The sequence below is a fragment of the Ciconia boyciana genome, chromosome 8, assembly GCF_034638445.1.
Source record: "Ciconia boyciana chromosome 8, ASM3463844v1, whole genome shotgun sequence".
Taxonomy (NCBI): domain Eukaryota; kingdom Metazoa; phylum Chordata; class Aves; order Ciconiiformes; family Ciconiidae; genus Ciconia; species Ciconia boyciana.
This window is the reverse complement of record NC_132941.1, coordinates 10,509,506-10,528,809: the sequence shown is the minus strand read 5'-3', so window position 1 is coordinate 10,528,809 and position 19,304 is coordinate 10,509,506. Positions and strand designations below refer to the sequence as shown.

The 19,304-nt window shown below is 38.9% G+C and overlaps 1 long non-coding RNA gene across 3 annotated transcripts; it reads right to left on the bottom strand.

The window, feature by feature from the left end:
* Window positions 1–282: 282 nt before the first annotated feature.
* LOC140656082 (uncharacterized) lies at window positions 283–19,205 on the bottom strand. Of its 3 annotated transcripts, none has more exons than XR_012043968.1 (3): window positions 18,849–19,205; window positions 14,354–14,497; window positions 283–10,905 (listed from the first exon to the last, which is right to left on the bottom strand). It is a non-coding gene; the product is annotated as an uncharacterized lncRNA (long non-coding RNA). The 3 variants fall into 3 exon arrangements; XR_012043967.1 differs by having other exon boundaries at window positions 307–9,069; window positions 18,849–19,200; XR_012043969.1 differs by having other exon boundaries at window positions 307–8,567; window positions 18,849–19,200.
* Window positions 19,206–19,304: the final 99 nt, after the last annotated feature.

Sequence of the window (19,304 nt, the reverse complement as noted above, 5' to 3'; positions counted from 1 at the left end):
TCAGCAAAATAAAACTTGATGGGAAGGGAAAGCAAAGCATCTCTTCATTCAGCTTTGAGAAAAATGTACATGGTCACAGATTAGCAAATGGATTTATTCACCAGTTTACAAAACCTGTTATTCACAGGGCTGCACTGTGTGTTACCGTCAGCTGTCTCAGTGACCCTGATGCGACAAGCAAGGCATTTATTGTCAGTGGTATCTAGAGGAATATTAGAAAGAGGACTGTGTCATAACATCCACTTCACTCCTCTGAGTTCCTCATTTCATCTGTGGTTTAAACCTTTTATTGAATAACAATCAAATATTCTTTTGAGACAAAAACTTATTTAAAAGACATAGGCATTAAATTGAAAAAAAATAAAAAACAACCCAAAAACCCCACAACAAAAAAACAACAACCAACCAAGAAACAAAAAACCCCAGACAACGCCCCAAAATCCCCAAAAGTGTTTTGCAATACACTGTATTGCAAAACCTGTATTGCAGAAATGCATAAAACACCCCAAACTTGGTGAGGTGTCTGTGTGTGTAGCTGTTAATGAGCTAAGTGAGCTGAAAAGTAAACAGGATGTGCCTCATTTCCCCTGATGAGCTTTTCTGTACAGGATCCTGGAATTTGCCTTCAGGTGAAATGTCAGGGATTGTACTTTCCCTTGGGAGAGCCAATTCTAATTAAGCAGTATACAGTCAAAATCATCTCTTTGTTCTGCCTTTATTGAGAAACACTTGAATACCAATTTTGTCACTGTACTAATGCGGAGAATATTGGCAGTTGCGCATTACCTGCATGCATCTGAGCTCTGCAGTGTTACAATGTGATGTAGGAATGACTATAAAAATGGTGTCCACAAAATCAGCTAAGTGGAGTGAGCAGTAGCTGATCCTCATTACATTGGCTTTACTTTCAATTTAGACAAGGTGCAAATAATGAAAACATGTTAATTAAATAATGTGTTGGTGGATTTATTTAACTCCGTGAGGCAAATGGCACACTTAAAATGGTGAAAGCTATTCTAACATAACACTATGGGGGTATGGAAAATCTATCCAAATGATACAGACAGACCTTAGTTTTTGTAAGAGAAGAAATTCCTTTAATTAAAAGTGAGTTGTAGCTGCTTAACCTGAATTTTACACTGAATATTTTCCTAAACGTTTCAGGAGCTGATGCTGCACAGTGTGGTGCAGAGCTGTGAGAAACCTTTGTATAATTTTGTATGTTGGTAAATGGACTTAAGACAGCGCAAACATGCAAAATTTAAATTTCTTATACATGTTTGAGCATCTAGATTCCAAGAACAATCAACATGCAGTTTTTAGACACATTAGAAAAAAAAGCAGGATTACATTTGGGTATACACCTGGGTTTGAATTTTTAGTTCCTTTTAATGTATTTTGGTTGAGCTGAGCTTTTATGGTAAAAGACAGACTTAGTACCCATAGTTGTATGTTTATTGTATAATGAGTCTGATCTACTCAGAGCATGTCTTCAGATAAGCCTGTGGGATACTGTACAGTGACTACGATTACATGTAAGCCTACCTTCCTTTTCAAAAACAATGTAGGAGTTGGACAAAAGTGCATGGAATTGGCATTAAAGTGAGATTTACTGATTCATGGGTTACCTTTTGCCCTGTCTTCAATTGTATGCTTGAGGCAATGATTCACTCTAATGTTATTTTTCAGAGACCTGTTTGAAACTCATCCAAGTTGCAGCTCAAATAAATCCCCAGATTCTAACATGTAATTATTCAGACACATCAAATGTCAGCCTTTTTTTTTTTCCCCTCAAAGTTGCCAATTTTTGCATAACCAATACAAGATTTTCAACTGGCTGACTTCCTTAAATTGCAGATGAGCCTCTTAGATGAGTGAAATCTTTAACCTTGTGAGATGTGTACAGTCTGATGTGTTGTTTTACTTCTATAAGAAGAATACTTCTGATCTGTTTTGATTTCAGAATTATATTTTAATAATGAACATTTTGTTTACACACTATGAGGTAGCAATTAGGTGTGATTATTTATCAGTGTTATCACAAAACTGAAACAAGACTTTCAGAAACATCTAGTAGTATCTGGTTGTCCAACTTTTGAGATATAATAAAACGTTGTGAATTCCAAGCCAATTGAGATCTGCTTCTGAAAGTGGGATTTCTGTGGAACCTCAGATGTTCATCATTAGTATTAAATGTTCACTACTAAGAAATAACGCATTGTTGAATTCAAATGTGAAAATAGAGAGACTACTTTCTATTGTAATTACTCAATAAATCATGTTCTTTATCTTAAGAAAATCTCCTTGAGAAATCCTTCTGTAATCACAGACGATGAGGCATGTTGGGTTATGGTGTATTTCTGTCTTTAGCAATTAGGTAGTGGCCATAGATAGCACATAAAACTGCAGGTCATTATCTTGAAATGTAAAATATGTCAACCCTCTGCAAGGCCTGCAGTCTTCCAGATGTTCAATATCCTTGTCATTATTTTATTTAGCAATCCAGACAGCTTTGTTGCCCGGGTTGTAGTGGGATGATGCAAAAAGTGCAGGAGCCGTGGTCTCCTGGTCCAACAACCATTGTGCAAGTTGCACATATTCTTTAAAATGCCCCCAGAAATGACATACCACTTGCAGCTGAGCCAGAGCAAGATGTTAATTTGGCGAGCATGCCTCCTTTTGGCTTGAGTAAGATGACTTCTTGCCATGTATGGGCTTCAGGCTTTGTTTTCTGTTATTTTTCTATTGTCAGACATATAGTAATGCCAATGAAGAACTGAAAAGCCACTTAGAGTAATATTAGCTAATGTTATGTTGGCAGAGTGAGAAATCACAACTGTTCTGCTGGCAAAGAACATTTTTCTGGCTTCCTTTTATTTCCTATTAAGTTTCACTTTGAGAAACAAACTGAGGTATCACTGCAGGAATCAAGCAAGCACACTTACAGGGGAGACATTAATGGTCTGGTTCAGGCATATGTCACCTACACATACTAGTGGAGATCTTCATGGCTGGTTTTGTACTATTTATTTTTTTTCCAATACATTTCCTTTTTAGGCATAGCAAACAATTCCTATTCTATTTTTTTTTTCCATATCCAGAATACTATTGCTATACTTTACTGTAATTCACCACTCCTATATATTTTGGTGTGAACATTTGAGGCTGATTTTTTTTGTTTAGTCGCATTTTTCTGATGCATGGATGTTGTTATAAGTGCAGTTATGAGACACAGTTAATTAAGCTTCACGGTGGATTGCTTTATTGATTCTACAGACTATTCACTCTGCAAAACTGAAAATATTTGTAAGCATGTTGTAGTACCATGAGGATGCTTGGTAAATATTTTGAACAGATATCTTTTAACCTGGAAGATGTTGTAAGTTGTTCATGTAAGCTACAATGGGGGCATACCCCCCAAAAAAACCCCCAACAAACCACCAAAAAAAACACCAAAACCCCCCACAAACAACAACAATAACATTCAGTGTCTGATGACATTAAGGAACTTTGTGGGTTTGGTGTTTTGTCCTGTTTTGTTTTTTAGTCCTGGCTATAAGGGTGACATTTATGGAATATGGCTAATACAGTTAAAATAAATGTAGAGGAATGAATAGTGATTACCAGTTGGTTAAAATCAGGGCTTGCTCAAGCTTAAGGTTGTGTTGATTGCAAGAGGATGACAAGCATGCATTATCATCTTCATGTCTGAGATAGAGGATTTAGTTTGAATTCAAATGAATTAAGGAGACTGGGTTTTGTTTATGTTAGGGAGGAAAGAACCTGACAGAGGCTTCTGTCTGTCCTGTATCAGAAACAAAAAGCACAAGGTGAGAGAGAGTGTTGGTAAATATAGGTTCAGCCCAGGATCTTGTCTGAGGTATAAGGACTAATGTGGATTTAGCGCTAATCAGAAAAAACTAAACTTCCAGGAATCTTGAATGTTGGCACTTATTGAAATTACTATATTGCTGTAGCTGGCCCTCAAGACTGATGTCGGTGGGTCCAAAGAGACCTACTCCTCATGCCACATGTGTCTGGGCTACAGCTTCGGTTCTCACTAGTGCAGTGAAAGTAGCTCAGTTTTAGATGGTGCAGAAACAGCAGCAGCAAAACCCCTTAAATAATTGTTTAGATAATATCGCTCATTTAAGATTGTATTCACTGCTACTAATTAAATTGTAGGTCTAACAAGCTAAGAGGTAAATTTTGGCACCATACGAAACCACAACAATTATTAATGTAATTAAATTTAGTTATCTGTGTAGATTAGCAAAATGGTGCATTTAGTATAGTATAAGCATGTAGCTTAAGCTGTGTTGTGTAATGGTGTACAACATAAGAAAAAGCCATGACTTTTTCCCTTGAGCAAAACAGCAGTAAGAAGAGAGGGTGCCTTAAAGGTACACTTTGTGGCATTAGAACAGAAATTGCTGATTGATAACAGAGGAAACTTAATACTCTTATGCTGACTTACTATCTTTGTAGTAAAGCCAAGCTCTTAGAAACAGTTAATTATAGTTTCAATAAAAATATTTAGATGACAGCTGTAAGCCTTCATCATGTCTACGCATATGTTACAGAACTCTTTTGTTGTTTCAGTATGTGTAAAGGAAGAAGTTAAGATGAACAAGTAAGAACAGATCTGACATCCTTAAAGTTACTATCAGCAAAAGCACTGGAAAGACAAGACAGGTTGTTTGGTCTCAGCCCCCCCCAAGTTTAACTGAACATGGTGTGAATTATTGGTGAATTTTTGTGCCTCAGTCAGTATTTCTCTACAGGCTGCACACACCTCATAGCATGTGTGGGTAGGTAGTAGCTGAGACACACCAAAAAGAAGGGAAAACAAACCCACCTTTTTGCCTACCTATTAATAAAATCTGGTTATTAATCAAGGTTTGAAATCCATTTAGGCTGTGCTATTCTGGTTAGAAGTTCTGTGTAAGAATAGTTAGGCTTTTTCTTCACCCTCCAAAGGCGATGGATTGATTAAAATTTCCCATTCCCAGTACTGAAGTCCGTAATAACCTGCTGCCATGTGTGGCCAATACATTGCAACAATCCCTATTGAATCAGCGAGCTGAAGTGAACTAAATATTGTCAGCATCCTAGAGGCATTTCATTGATCTTGGAATTGGGCTTAGTCCTTACCACTTCTCAGGTAGCTTCTTAGTTGATGCATGTTGGTGCTTGCTGTGCTACCGATGTGGTTGGGTTCAGCTGGAAACAGCTGGCAAGGATTACTTTCCTCTAGGCTGTCACGCTGGCTTTTACAACTGATTTTTGGCAGGGTGAAGGATTGAGCTACGTTCTGCAGCCGGGGAAGATGCTGACATGGCTAATTCCCATCCTTTTGTGGCTTTGCAAACTTACTGCCAAATGGCTGCAGTTCTGAAGAGCTGCGCTCTATACAGAGGAAATGGTTCCCTTCAAGCCTATGGGTTGCTGGGGGTTTTAAAGAGGTTTTCCAGGGATCGTAGACTTTTATTGAGCAGTGTTTGAAGACAGGTTCTGTTTTGGACTTATGGTTTAATGTATGTATTTTCATGAGATGTGTTAGTAACAGATGTTCCTTTGGGAAAATAAACCTGTCCCTTGACAGTATTTTTTTTTTTTTTAGCTCATGTGTTTGTAGTTAAGACCTATTCTGCCCCACCAAAAATACTGTTTGGCAGTGCTCTTGTACTGAGTCCTTTATTAACAGTGAAGTAATAATACACTGTAAACAATTTCAAGCAAGCTGAAGAGCAGGACAATGCCATCCACATGTGCTGTAAAATGAAAAATCCTGAAGCAGGAATTGGGGGACTTCCTATGGAACCGACAGTGCATTTTCAACACGCCTCTTCATGTCACGTATAGTCATGTATTCTCCACACACACAGAGAGGTGATGTTTATACACACTCAGTTGCTGATTTATTTATAATACTTCGTATTATTTGTCCTTGTCTTCATACATACTGTAGTTTTCTGGTATTTTTAATACAAAGCTTAAAAAAAAATCTGAGATTTAAAATATATATTTTAAACTGTTAACTCTATTTAACTCTGTTCCTTTGTTTCCTTCCTCAAAATTTATTTTTCATAAATAAATGCAAGGGAAGGTCTTGACAGAGCTGTTTACTTTGACAACAAATTCAACAGTGTTATATCACAAACTTATTTGTGACAGTGAATTTGAAAGATATATTTGTGAATATTCACAATGGAGATGAAGGTTCTGCTTATCCTCTGGGGAAGCCCATGACACAGAATGTACCTGAGAATCCAGCCAGAATAGCTGGGAATTTAAATATTCAATATTGCAATGCACTGTGTGCAAGGATTATTTACGGAATGGTTCACAAGTAACATTTAATCATGCCTTTCAAAAAAATCATTCAACCTGCCTGAAAAGGCAGACAAATATCAATGCAGGTTTTGCTTAGGCTATAAGTCATTTTTTGACTGGCTAGCCTCATAGGCAAAACAGTACAGAAGATGTCTATATATTAATGCACGGAAAACAAACGCTTGTGAGGAAACCTCTAAGTGTGCAAGCCTGTTTTGTTGGAAACTTCTAACAGCATGCAAGCCAGTTTTTTTGTGATGGGATAAAAAGAAAACAAGCAGTAGGTGAGATCTGTCATAATCTGCTGTAGCTGGTCTTGATCCAAGTTCTCAGTTGACCATTATCCAGTAATATGCCAGGAAAAAAGCTGTAACTCCTTTATTTTAAAGTGTTTGGTAAAACTTTCCCTGGATTAGCCTAATGGGAGGATATTCCACTCTGAGAAGTGTTTTTTATATTTGATGCCCCTGTAAAATGAAGCCGGTCCTCCTATTCCCCAGCTGCACCAGAATCCTCTCGTTTCGAAAACAAAACTGTTGTCCTGTCCGATCAAACAAGTAACTTCAGCCTTGCCAAGGCACTGTGGGAATGAGGTGGCAGCAGAGTCCAGGAAAAAAGGAATCTAGAGACTTTTCTCTAAATTATCATTTACCTACTAGACTCATTCTTATCTGTTGTATCAAGTACTCAAAGGTACTTGATTTGACGAAGAATCAAAATCAGACCTTAAAATCAGCCAAACACGGAGGCACCAGTTGCCAAGCTAGTAGTGAATTCAGTGCAACAAAAGAGAGAGCCAGGGAGCTGTTGAAATGCAAGGTAATGTCCAGAGCAGGATACCAGCTTCATGAGTGCATCTGGACCATGGCGGCTGTTGTGTGTGTGTGCGTGTGAGTGATTCATGCCTGAGGCTGCTGGGTGATGTGCTGCAGTGAGGGCAGAGGAAGGAAGGAAGAGAGGAGGGAGCGGGAATGTGGATGGAACGGCAAACCACAAAAACATTTCTTTGATCTCTGGGGGTAAGAAAAGAGCACTTAACAGTGAAAGGATGGGAGTGGGGAAAACTGTCCAGCTGAACTATTTGTAAGTTAAATTGTAGGACCCCAAAGAAGCAAGCATAGTAGCTACGATTACACAGTACCATAACCACATTTCAGAAGTATTGAACAACATGTAGTAACTAATTGCACATTTTTTTCTATAAACTTCCAAACCACCCTCATGCAAAATGTTTCACCCCCTTCCTCCTGTTTCATTAGTTCCCCAATGCAATGGACTTAGAGAAATTCCAAAAAACACCATTGCACAACTAGAGTTGACTGGGTGTTTTCATAGTCTTGGATAACTTGCATCATGATGTATCATAACCTGTTTTTTCTGAAGAAACTTTGATTTTCTTTGATCTTTGGGAGCCATTTTTCAGAAAAGGTCCCTCCGTCATCTCTTTAGATTCTTTGTGGTTACAGAGTGTGTGAGCTGTGCCGTGTTTAACAGCACATATGGTGTGTTGAGATTGACATAATTCCAGGGCTGTGCCACCATGTGGTATGTAGAAAGGGAATTAGGGATGAGCATATTGTTTGTTGCCAAAGAAATAAAGTCTGAGTTCCTTCCTGAAAGCTATAGTTCCTGATGCGTTGGCACTGCTTGAGAGCTCAAAACCATGAGATAGAGCAGTGGATCTTACAGTTGAAGACTAGCCTTCCTCAGGGCTGTGCAGAAGGTGTCCTCTGGAGACATCAGAAAGCCCAGGAAAGCTCCATCTGAACTTCGTGTTTCTTCATTCTCTCGTCCCTTTCCCGTCGCTCTCATTTCTCTACTTTTGAAAATGTGCACCTCTCTGGCAGCCATATGAAAGAGGATAACGTTTATTTTGATCACTGGGCTTCAGTCTGAGATTGGAACTCAGGCTGAAGTCCAGTGGGCTGGACGTCAGCCCTGGGACTGCTACAGAACAGGCTGATATGGTACTTTTCCCTCTTGACCACTCCCAAAGAGCTGAAAAAGTGGCACAATATCATAATATTTTGGCCTGCAAATATTTCGTCTTGTCAACCTGATAGGATTTTTGCAACTGCAGGAAGGTGCTGTGGATGTTAGTGGAGTGGCAGTATCGGAGATGATGGGAATTGTAAGCCTTTGAGATCCTGCTTAATACCTCCCTTGCTGTTATTCGACTGGCAGCGCCAGACTCTCTGGCTTTTAGAAGTTATTAGAACATACTTGTATTTCTAGAGAGAGAAGAAACAGCAGTCACTCTAGATTAGCTTTTCAGTTAGTTTTTTTGATTCACTCAAGAAAACGTTAACTTAAATAATGTTATAAACAGAATCCATATGAATGTTTTCATTCTTCCTTCCATTATTTTCTATATGTTGTATTGCTGCAAAGGGGTAAAGGAGATTACCTTTTGCAGCAGTGCAAGACATCAAATCCTTCACAGCCCTATACAAAATGTTGCCCTGTGGCATTTCAGCACAACACAGTGCAGCTTGTTGCCATTAAACGATGGGGTTTTGTTCACTGTTCCTATCTAAATGTGCTTCCCTTTTCCATGAAAATTAAGTGGTTTAAGTCCAAATGGGAGTATGTGTAGACTGCAGACTGTAACGTTCCTTCATGTTTTCTTAGATGGACTTTTCTGACATTTCTGCTTAAGGTGCAGGAAGTAGCTGATATTCACAGGCTTTTCGCCTTTGAAGGAGTGTAGAATTGGGGGATGGATTATTCTTTCTGAAGGTAGAAAGCAAATTAAATCACTATTAAAACAATTTTTCTTACTGCATCCACAAAGTGCATAAGGGTCCGTTGTTCTAATGTAATGACTTGACTAAAAGGATGTTAGAGCTCTTCGAAGATTTGTGTCATGCCAAGCTAACTTGTTGCATCTGTCACTTGGTTATGGCCTGCCATTTTGCTCCACAGCTGAAATTCTCCCCATCCTGACACTAGGGGATGCATGAGACTATGCTTTGTTGCCAACAGCCATCCTGCTGCAAAGTTTCAGACCTTTCCTTATCCCAAAGGACAGTCCCAGCTTCCTTTGAACTCACACCTTTCTTACAGTAACAAAGAAGCTGATTCCTTAAGAAAAACTGTGGCATCTCTCAATTTCCTTTTTATTAGCTTCTTTGTTAGGATTTTTGTTGGCATTGTGCCAAGAAGGTCTGTCTTTTTACAACCAAAGATAAAATTGTTACTTAGACTTTTTTGGCATAAAAGTGGATTTACATAAATGTGATTTGTTTTTCTGGTGCTAGCAAGTCTGATGACTTAAAATGGAAACCTTTTTGGTTCTGCTGGTGCCCATTCCTGCCTGTGCGAATATATAAGTGAGGAGATAATGAAAACCCATTTTTTTTAATGAAAAAAAAAAAGGAATTTATTAAAGATGTCATTCAACTCTGTAGCTGCTAGTTTCTCTTCTATGGCTTTTTCGAAAAATTGCTTATTAGAAAAACAACTATCACACTGAGGAACAGAATTAGGGCTATTTCAAGCATATTATTTCCCTGTTTCTTGCCAGTGGGAGACTCAGGGAGGGGGTTCGGGGTTTACAGTGGCTAGACAGACCATTAAATTGGTATTAAACACTTTTCCATATGAAGGAAGTCCCCTTCTGCCAAAAATCCAGGAGCAGGGGGATCAGTTTCAATGCAAGTACTGCTGGGATGGGGCTAGATAAACTTTGAAAAATTAAGAGGTCACTGGGGTCAGGGTGCAGGCTTCAGAGCCCGTCTGGCTGGCTTCCTTATAGACTCTTGGAGAGCTGGCACACCAAAGCAGCATGACGTCCTGCATAAACATTTGATCCTCCTGACCAGTTTTTTCCATGGTATTAACTTTCTCAACAGAAAAAAGTATATAAAATTGACCAAAGCTGTTTTATATCAATTTTCACCATGGAGAGCCACAGAAAGATTTCTGTGTTGCCTCCAAAACAAAAGGGAGGGAAAAGGGAGAAAGAGCAGGTTGCCAAACTACTTGTATAGATTCACAAACTGCTCTAGTTCCTAAAATAGCAGCACAACACAACAGAGGGCTCCTCTGAACCTATGATAAAATGCACTGCTATTGATTTTTCAGCTGGTTAATCAAATGAAAAAGATAAATAATATAAACCCTGTAAATCTGGAAAGATGGAAAGGAATGCTAAGGTATTGCTTTAAAACCCCAAATCAAAGAAATGTTAGAGGGCTGACTAAATCCCCAAAGCAAAGGGAACCTGGATGGAGCGACAGTGTCAGGGTTGGATGCTGAGAGGCAGATCCTGGGTTGAACAGGGAGTTGGCACCACATGATGAAGGGCACAGGTATACTTTCATGTTGCTTTTCTGCGTCCTTGGCTTTGGGGCCACAAGTCAGTCCCATGGCAGCTAGTACAGTTCCAGGCCTGCTTAAGCTGCATGTTGTCCTCTGGCCCCTGGAAACCACCATATCTCTTGAGACCACTATGTGCAGTGCAGTCATGCTTTCTGTTTGGAAACAGACAACTAAGGGTAGCAATGTCCTGGCTAAACTGAGTAAGGTGGGGCTGAAGCCTTGGCTGGCTGGATACGTTTCACTTTCCTGGAAGACAGAGCCAAGAAGAATTAAGGATTTGGCCCATAACTTCTATTGTTAAGAACATCTCTTCTGCCTGGCTTGGCTTTCATTCACTGAAAAACAATGTTTCAACTTCAAAATACTGATCTCAGTTCAGTAAAAACAAAAGCAGAAAATCTTTGCTGTGCTGTCATAAACTTCCCTTTTTATATGCTGGAGTTTTGTTTGGTTATGCTTTAACGTAGGGTCTAGATTCTGGAAATGAACTAATGATGTTTCTCTTCTGAGCCTGACCATGAGAAAGTGCATCAATGTTCCTGTATGCAGCTCAGTGCAACCTTAGACTGCACTCTGCACAGGAATCTACCAGTGCAGAGCTTTGTGCTTGGAGGTAGTTCTGCTAATTTCCTGGGGAATTTGTGTGGTATATCTGCACTAGCAGATGGTATTGTAGTAGCAGGGCTTTTACTCTGGGAGAATTTGGAGCCATTAAATAGTCAGTGAAGCAGCTCAGGAGTCTGCATTGTCAATACAGGATCAAGATGGTTTGTTAAATCTGCTGCTTTGTTGTATTTAAAAAAAAAAAAAAGAGTTGCTTTCTATTTTAAACCTGGAAATTATTTTTTCATAAACATAGCTCTCCATTTGCAGAGCTGTTTTGCTGTTTCTGTAAAACAAGGGTGCCTGACCTCTTTGCTTACAGCTGTACAACCTTTTCTGGAAGTCCTCAAGGGCTAGATGCTACAACCCTATGCCTCTAAAGTGACCAAAAAGCAGTTCTGTTCCCATAGCTGCATGACAGTTTGATCATAACATGTATATGCACGTATATGTAATGGTACAGAACTGACAGCCTGCTATGGATTCATACCTTTCATATGATCAAAATGCACTTTGGAGGTGATAGGCTCACATTTGGAAGTGTATGCATTCCTGCCATAAGGCTGGAAAAAAAGTCATTATATATTGGGGATATTTGGGTTTTATTGCATAAAATATCCAAATCTGGTCATCTGAATAAAGAGGGACATTCCAGGTGACATTCCATTCTGTGATGTGACCCTTGGTCAGATAGTAATAAAGGAAGAGACTCTAATGACACAGAAGACCAGTGAATGCAGCACACAGGGGGAAAGCAGGATCAAATGACATGACAAAGGCAAGCAGAAAAGATTTAATATGCTGTGCTAAAAGCTGAAAATAACTCAGGGAGATGATAAAATCTACAGTATGCGGGTAGGGGGAGTAGAGCTTAAAGACAAGAGCAGTGGAGACCGCAGAAATTACCACAGTCCATTTTTATTTTAACCACTTACAGGAAGGTGATGAGTCACCTCTTCCAGAGCTCTTTGATTTATTAGTGAGGTGAGTTTCCTGCTATGGAAATGAGAGCCAGCAGAACCACCAAAGAGGGAGGAAGAGTATGCACAGACATCTTTGCAAGCTCTGCAAGAAGGAGGAGGAGACAACTCGTTTGGCTGGGGAGAGGAACATGCCAGGGACACAGAAGTCAGAGAGCAAGAGTTATGTTAGCCCTCAGAGGGTGAAAAATAAAAAAATATTGTCAGAATTTCAGATACAGAATGGACAGAGGTAAATGAAGCATTCTGAATTTAACTTATTTTTATGGATTTCTGAGTGCAGAAAATTTCACTCTTGAAACTATATTGCTCTGGTAGGTCACTGGAAGGTCAGCTGTCCAGTAAGTTACAGAGCTATGTTAATTTGTTACACATTGGGCCTGAAGTCTACAATTAGGGGAAACAGAATTTTATGGAAACTTCTTTACTGAAGTAAAAGCTCAGATTTTCAGGTCCTGTCATCTGCGTGCACTTTCTGGACCTGATCAGCTGTGCTGCCGGAGAGCTTGAAAACCTTCTGGTAGAAAGATGTTGAAATGTATATTCCTTTTTAATGTTTTTTTTGTTAACACAGGTTTTTGGTTGTTTTTTTGTTGTTGCTGTTTTGATTTTGTTTTTAAATGAATATCTTTCCACTTGAAAATATTCTCAGAAGTTGTAACTGACAGTGAAGCCCATCAAAAGGTTAAAACACTTCTAACAAAAATGCAGCCTGGCTGGGCTGCATGCATATATCTGCCTGTGTATTGTTTGCCCCTCTGGGGAAAAGGACAGGTCACTTGGAGGTGATAGACCTTCTTCCTTAGCTGAAGTGCTTGAGGCTTTGAACTGAAGTATTTTTATACATAGATGTGTGGATATTGTTATAAATACAGACTGTATTGGGCATCAGCAGTACAACAGGATAAAGCTCTGCGTAAAATAGTCTTGAATAATTACACAGCTGTAAATAAGATTGCATGTTCTCTGTGTTCACTCATCCACATTGTCAAACATCTTTTCTAACTCTAGAAATTCACAACATTTGAAGCTGGTGTTCACAGAAAACCAACAGAAGACCAGCTTGTAAATGGTTTTTCAGGCCTGACGGGTTCAAACAGGCACCATGTGTTCAAATACCTCAATTTCCATGAAGCTGGTTTCCATTCTGAGCTTTGCAGATCAGGCCAGCCAAGTTATTGGCCAGGCATTATTCATCCTCACTAACTTAGATAAAACATTCGTCATCAGCATGTTAATATTTGTTATGCGGGTTCTTTTTATGTTTTTTTTTCCAATTTTCTCTGCTTCTTCAATAACTCCTCAATTTCTTGCAAGCCTTAATTTGAAACTATTTATGTTTATATTATTTCAACTTCCAAAGATGATTATTTGGCATTGAGTAAACAACCTTAGCTATGCACTTGCTGACATTCCTCCATAATAACTCTCTGCCCCTACTTTATCGCTTATGGAATTGCTTATGGAATTGCTTTCTAATCCTTTTCATGGGTCTTTTTTAAATAGCTTTCTTATAAAATAGATAATAACATTTGTTATAAAATGAAAGTAAAACCAATTAAATCTGCCTTATTGTACTTACAAAAGATTGATGTGTGTAAAGTCTAACAGCTTATTTGGGGATTTTAATCTAAAAGTGCCCTGCAATAACATTCTTTTGTGTTCTGGGAACTAACCGTAATAGAGAAGCCACTGCCTGCAGAGATGCTGAACTAAATTAAACTATTGTGTGCTGGTATTCTAGCATCTGCCTCATACGTTAATCTCTGGAAAATGCTTGAAAATACCCTAAAGTAGCAGCCATTTCTTTGTTTAAGTTTGAAAGCTTTTTCTCATTAATGCTCTAGTGCAGAAGATTCACTGTTCAGTAAATGAATTTAACAGAAGCTTCTGCAAACCAAGAACAGATTGCTGTTTTCCTATTTCTGTTTCCATTTTATTTTTGTTGTTTGTAAAGGGTTTAAATTTGAGCTCTAGGGACCTAGGTTTTACTGTGCTTGCTTCAACATATGTGTTCCCTGCTAGAAAGAAGCAAAATAGTTGGACCTAAATGAATACCGCAAAAATTTAAATATTATGCTGTCTGAATGATTGAAGATTTCTTATCCTACCTTAGTCTTTCTCTTGAGTTATATTTGCATGTATGAGACTTTAAGTGTATAGTTTCTCTGAAAGGTGGGTTCTGAAAATGCTTCATCTTCATTGTAAAGTCTCTCATTTTTCTTCTCCTTTATAACATTTTCATTCATCCAGCCCTAGATCAGAAACAATACCATGTGATTTACAATTGTATATGACATAAATAGTTGAAGCTGTAAGAGCAGCATGTAGTAAACAAACAGACTGCAGGCAGTAATATATTTGAATACAGGATTTTTATGCATGAATAAACCATGAGTTTATAAAAATCAGTCTGTTTATAGATAGTTTAGGAATAGAAGAATGCTTTAATTCATGAAATAACTTATCTTCCCCACCTTAAACAATTCCACGAAATGCAAGCAAAAAATAGTTGTGACATACAAATTTGCCAAACTTAGCTGTTGCTATTTCAGAAAATAAAGTATGCATTCATTAGGACAAGGCCTGCAAATAGAGTATCTCTGAGTGCACTCCCCTAGCTGCTGATCTCTGCAGTTGTACCTAAGCTGTAGGTGAACATCCTTGAACATCCTCCTGCAGTTGCAGCTGTGCTGGTTGAAAATGGTATTGCTTCCAGCTGCTTGTCCCTTTCCCCTGCCTAGACATTATTCCCCTTTTAGAGCTGCTGGAGGAGCTCCTTATGCAGCCACTCCTCAATCCATCTCTGTCAAAGTGAACGGATTGGCAAAAACATGTCATTTAAATGGTTTGGGAGGCTATGTACATGAGCAGGTCTGAAGGGACAGTTACGGCTGGAGTAAGAAAATGATGGGTGTCCATCACCTTGCTCTGACTCTGGCCCAGTGAATAAGTTAAGTATTGTCCTGCCAAGTAAATCATCAGTAAGAGGAGAAATGGCAGGATGTGCATCCTGGCACACAGTATAGCCCTGCTTAGAGATGCCCTTGGAGTGTCTGGGCAATCAGGGCAGAGTGTAGGAAGGCCGCCTATTATACAAGAGAGACCAACATCTGTTTGTCAGTCTGGCCTGAAAGAATGCAGGTGTTTCAGAAATAATGATTATGACATTTTTGAGCCTTTTTCTTGAGCCAAAGGTATCTGTTGAATTTGAACTAAATTATATCCATAGTTTATGACTGATTTGAAAATTATATTTATAGCTAAGAAACTGATTTCCTTCTCAAAAAAAAAAAAAAAAGCCATCAACTCCCATCCCATCTGAGCTCTTTTCTGCTTCTGATGCAAGATGCAAGTTTCTTTAATGGTATATAACAAGCTCTGTACGCCTTTCACCTTAGGGGAAGGACCTTAGGTCTTGTGTACTTAAAAACAATACTTGCAAAGAAGGAGCTCTATTGGGAAATATTAATATCTTAGAGTGCTTGCAATAAGAAATGTCCTTTACTAGTTTTAAGTAAGAATAGTAAAAGCTAGTTTTAAAATGCTTGCAAAGGAAACAATTTGAAATGGGAAATCAGAAAAGGACTGTGAAGAGAAAATAATGAAGGGATTAGGAGAGTGTGGTAGTGTTTCAAACTGAGGTTCCTTATATGTATTTAATTAAGAGCCAATAAAGTAGGATTTAAATGTACATAAACTAGACACAGTAGAAACTTGTTAATTTGCTGTCTAATAATTTGCAGGTTTTATGATTCATGAAAATAAAAAAAAAATTAGAAGCTTCCTTCTGCCTCCCAGCAATAGTTTAAACCAGAGGCAATGGAAAAGGACCTGGGGGTGTTGGTCGACAGCTGGCTGAACATGAGGCAGCAGTGTGCCCAGGTGGCCAAGAAGGCCAATGGCATCCTGGCTTGTCTCAAAAATAGTGTGGCCAGCAGGACTAGGGCAGTGATCGTGCCCCTGTACTCAGCACTGGTGAGGCCGCACCTCGAATACCGTGTTCAGTTTTGGGCCCCTCACTACAAGAGAGACATTGAGGGGCTGGAGCGTGTCCAGAGAAGGGCAACGAAGCTGGTGAAGGGTCTGGAGCACAAGTCTGATGAGGAGCGGCTGAGGGAACTGGGGTTGTTTAGCCTGGAGAAAAGGAGGCTGAGGGGAGACCTTATTGCTCTCTACAACTGCCTGAAAGGAGGTTGTAGAGAGGTGGGGGTCGGTCTCTTCTCCCAGGTAACAAGTGATAGGACGAGAGGAAATGGCCTCAAGTTGCGCCAGGGGAGGTTTAGACTGGATATTAGGAAATTTTACTTCCCTGAAAGGGTTATCAAGCATTGGAACAGGCTGCCCAGGGAAGTGGTTGAGTCGCCATCCCTGGAGGTAATTAAAAGACGTTTGGATGAGGTACTTAGGGACATGGTGTAGTGGTGGTCTTGGTAATGTTAGGTTTACAGTTGGAGTTGATGATCTTAAAGGTCTTTTCCAACCTCTACGATTCTATGATTCAATAGTGAAATAGCCTATTATTAACACCTAGTTTCTTTGGCAAGTATACCGGAAAGCAGTGGCTAGCACGTATGACTGTGTTATAAGGGATTAACTAATGGATCATAGTTATTAATGCACTGTAAAATGTACTTCATTTTATCTTTGCGTTCCTACTCTTTCAGACAGCACCCAGTGTAACTCCTTAAGATTTTCACCAATTTGGAGTTGGTCATAAATAAGTACTTGTGCCAGGTCACAAATGCAATGATTTGCAATAACTCTCAGGCATTAAAACCACAAATTGCCACCACCAACAGACCAAAGGTATGATCACAGAAACTTTTGAAAGTGTGCCTGGAAAGTCCTGGGGATTGTTTGAATTTTCTCTTTCAGGAGGTTTTAGTCAGCTGGGGTGGATGGCAGGAGGTCAGCTCTCTTGCTCTTGCAGTTCACTGTGTCTGCAGGACAGTTCACAGTATTCATACATCAGTACAGGCAAAGGAAACAAGAATAATCTGCTTTAGGTTGATGTGAATTTTTCTAAGGTGAATCCTGATAGGTCAGCTCCTGCCCATTATTATTAATTATTATTAATCAATATAGGTCTGATTTTATTGCTGACTCTGACTTGTGCAATATATCCAGATCACATTGTTCAGTGATGCAGTTTTGGTGTCTCTTCCTTTAGGCTTATTTACATAGAAGGTAAATTGAATTTAATGTTACTCTGTGATACTGTAGTTGGTACTAAATTAATATTTGAATGATTTTTTTAGCCACTTTTAACCTGTTATTCTCATGTTGTGTGCAATAGCTTCAGCTTTCCTGGGTGAGAGAGTTCATACACATTCTAAGAAATATATTATTAAAACCTAGAGAAATTCCAAAGATACTTCATACATTTAATTAATTAACTTTTTAATTAGATTGAGATGTTAACTATATTTTTATTTCTAAACTAATGTTTACTTAAATGAATTATGAATCAGTGTTCATTTTTTAATACCACCAGAGTATTTTAGAATATTTTCCTTTGAATTCCAATTGTGTGAATTGACCTTGATGTGCTGCCCCAGCTCCACACTAAATCAGAAAAAACAAAGAAAATTGCAATATGACTATGTCAGATGAAGATGTTCCAGTCTGCTTTAATCCTGACTCCAGTTACCTGGAAACTGTCTATCCAGTTATAAGTAAAAACTTGGAGGGACAGTCCATTGAGCCAAATTTCATCATCTGCCAGGTAATTACAGCCATTGTTATCTTCAGCAGGGAGTTACCCATGTAGAGCTCTGGGCAGAGTAAGACCCATTCGTATTTATTCTTCTCCTGTGGTGTATGTGATTAATCAAACATATTTATCTGCAGCTTTCATTTTGCAGCTAGAAAGCCTGTAGCAAGGTAGAGGAGCTGGTATTTGCATTGTGATTCCAATTAAGTTGAAATTAGCATGAACTTATGTTCAGTAGCTGATGTTTAATGTGTGTTAGATGAAATGGTACTTTGATAAACTGACTCTGAGGATTGTTATGACATTTCTTGTCTGCATCCTACAACGTGATTAAACTGCAGTAGTACTGTGTGATTAATAGAGTTAGATCTATTTTGTGCTATACCTTTCTGGCATAGGGAACCAAGCAGATCAGGTTTAAGGCAAAACTTGTTTAAAAACAAACAAACAAACCCCTCAAAACCTAAACCCCCCTACAAACACCCTCCCAAAAAAAAGTCGTGTCCCCCCCCAGACAATTGGAACATCTGTCCTAACTGTTGCAGTAAATAGCAAGGATCAGAACAATTTTCAAATGGCATAGGAAATTATTTTTCTGCTTTATTTTAATCTATTTTGTATTTTCATTGAGACAAGGGGTCTATTGGAAATAACACACACTAGAAATCCTTAGAAAATGCTTGCAATGCATCTTATTCGCAAAAAACAACCAAACAAGAAATAGTAAGTATTTCAGCCATGCCAGGTGTTGCAGATGTTGGCCAAGTCCAGATCCTTCACAAAAGGATCTATTTTTCAGCATCGGTCTTCTGAGGAAATGTGAGTTACTACACCTGCAGAACTGAGGTTCCAGCAAGAAATCAATAGGCCCTGGTGACTTAAATGCTTACCTTTCAGATGGTCTGTGTTTCTAAAACATATCTCATGTTACGCATTTGCCAAGGCTCATTTAAGCAGAAATTGGTTTCCTTGTTTTGTAGGAGCATTTTCCCCCCAAATAAAAGGAGGTCAGTTCATCTTGTCAAGACGTTTTCTTCTGCTACTTCTGTTGCAAATGGTTCTGTTTCTCTTCACTATCCTGCTTTGCCTTTTCCTCCCATGGCCTGCGAGGAAGTCTGCTTAGGCTGAGAGGCAGGAGGAATCTGTTGACAATGGAGAAATGCCCCAAGAAAGGCCATAATAGCACAAGCAAAACGTTTAGGAATTTACTGCAACATTCCCTGGCCAAAAGGAGATGAGCAATAAGACAAAAACGTTATCCTGGCAAGAATATGCTCAAGGATGTAATTAGTAACAGTGGTAGAAGAAAAGAACGGGTATGGAAACATGAAATTAAATGGAGCTAA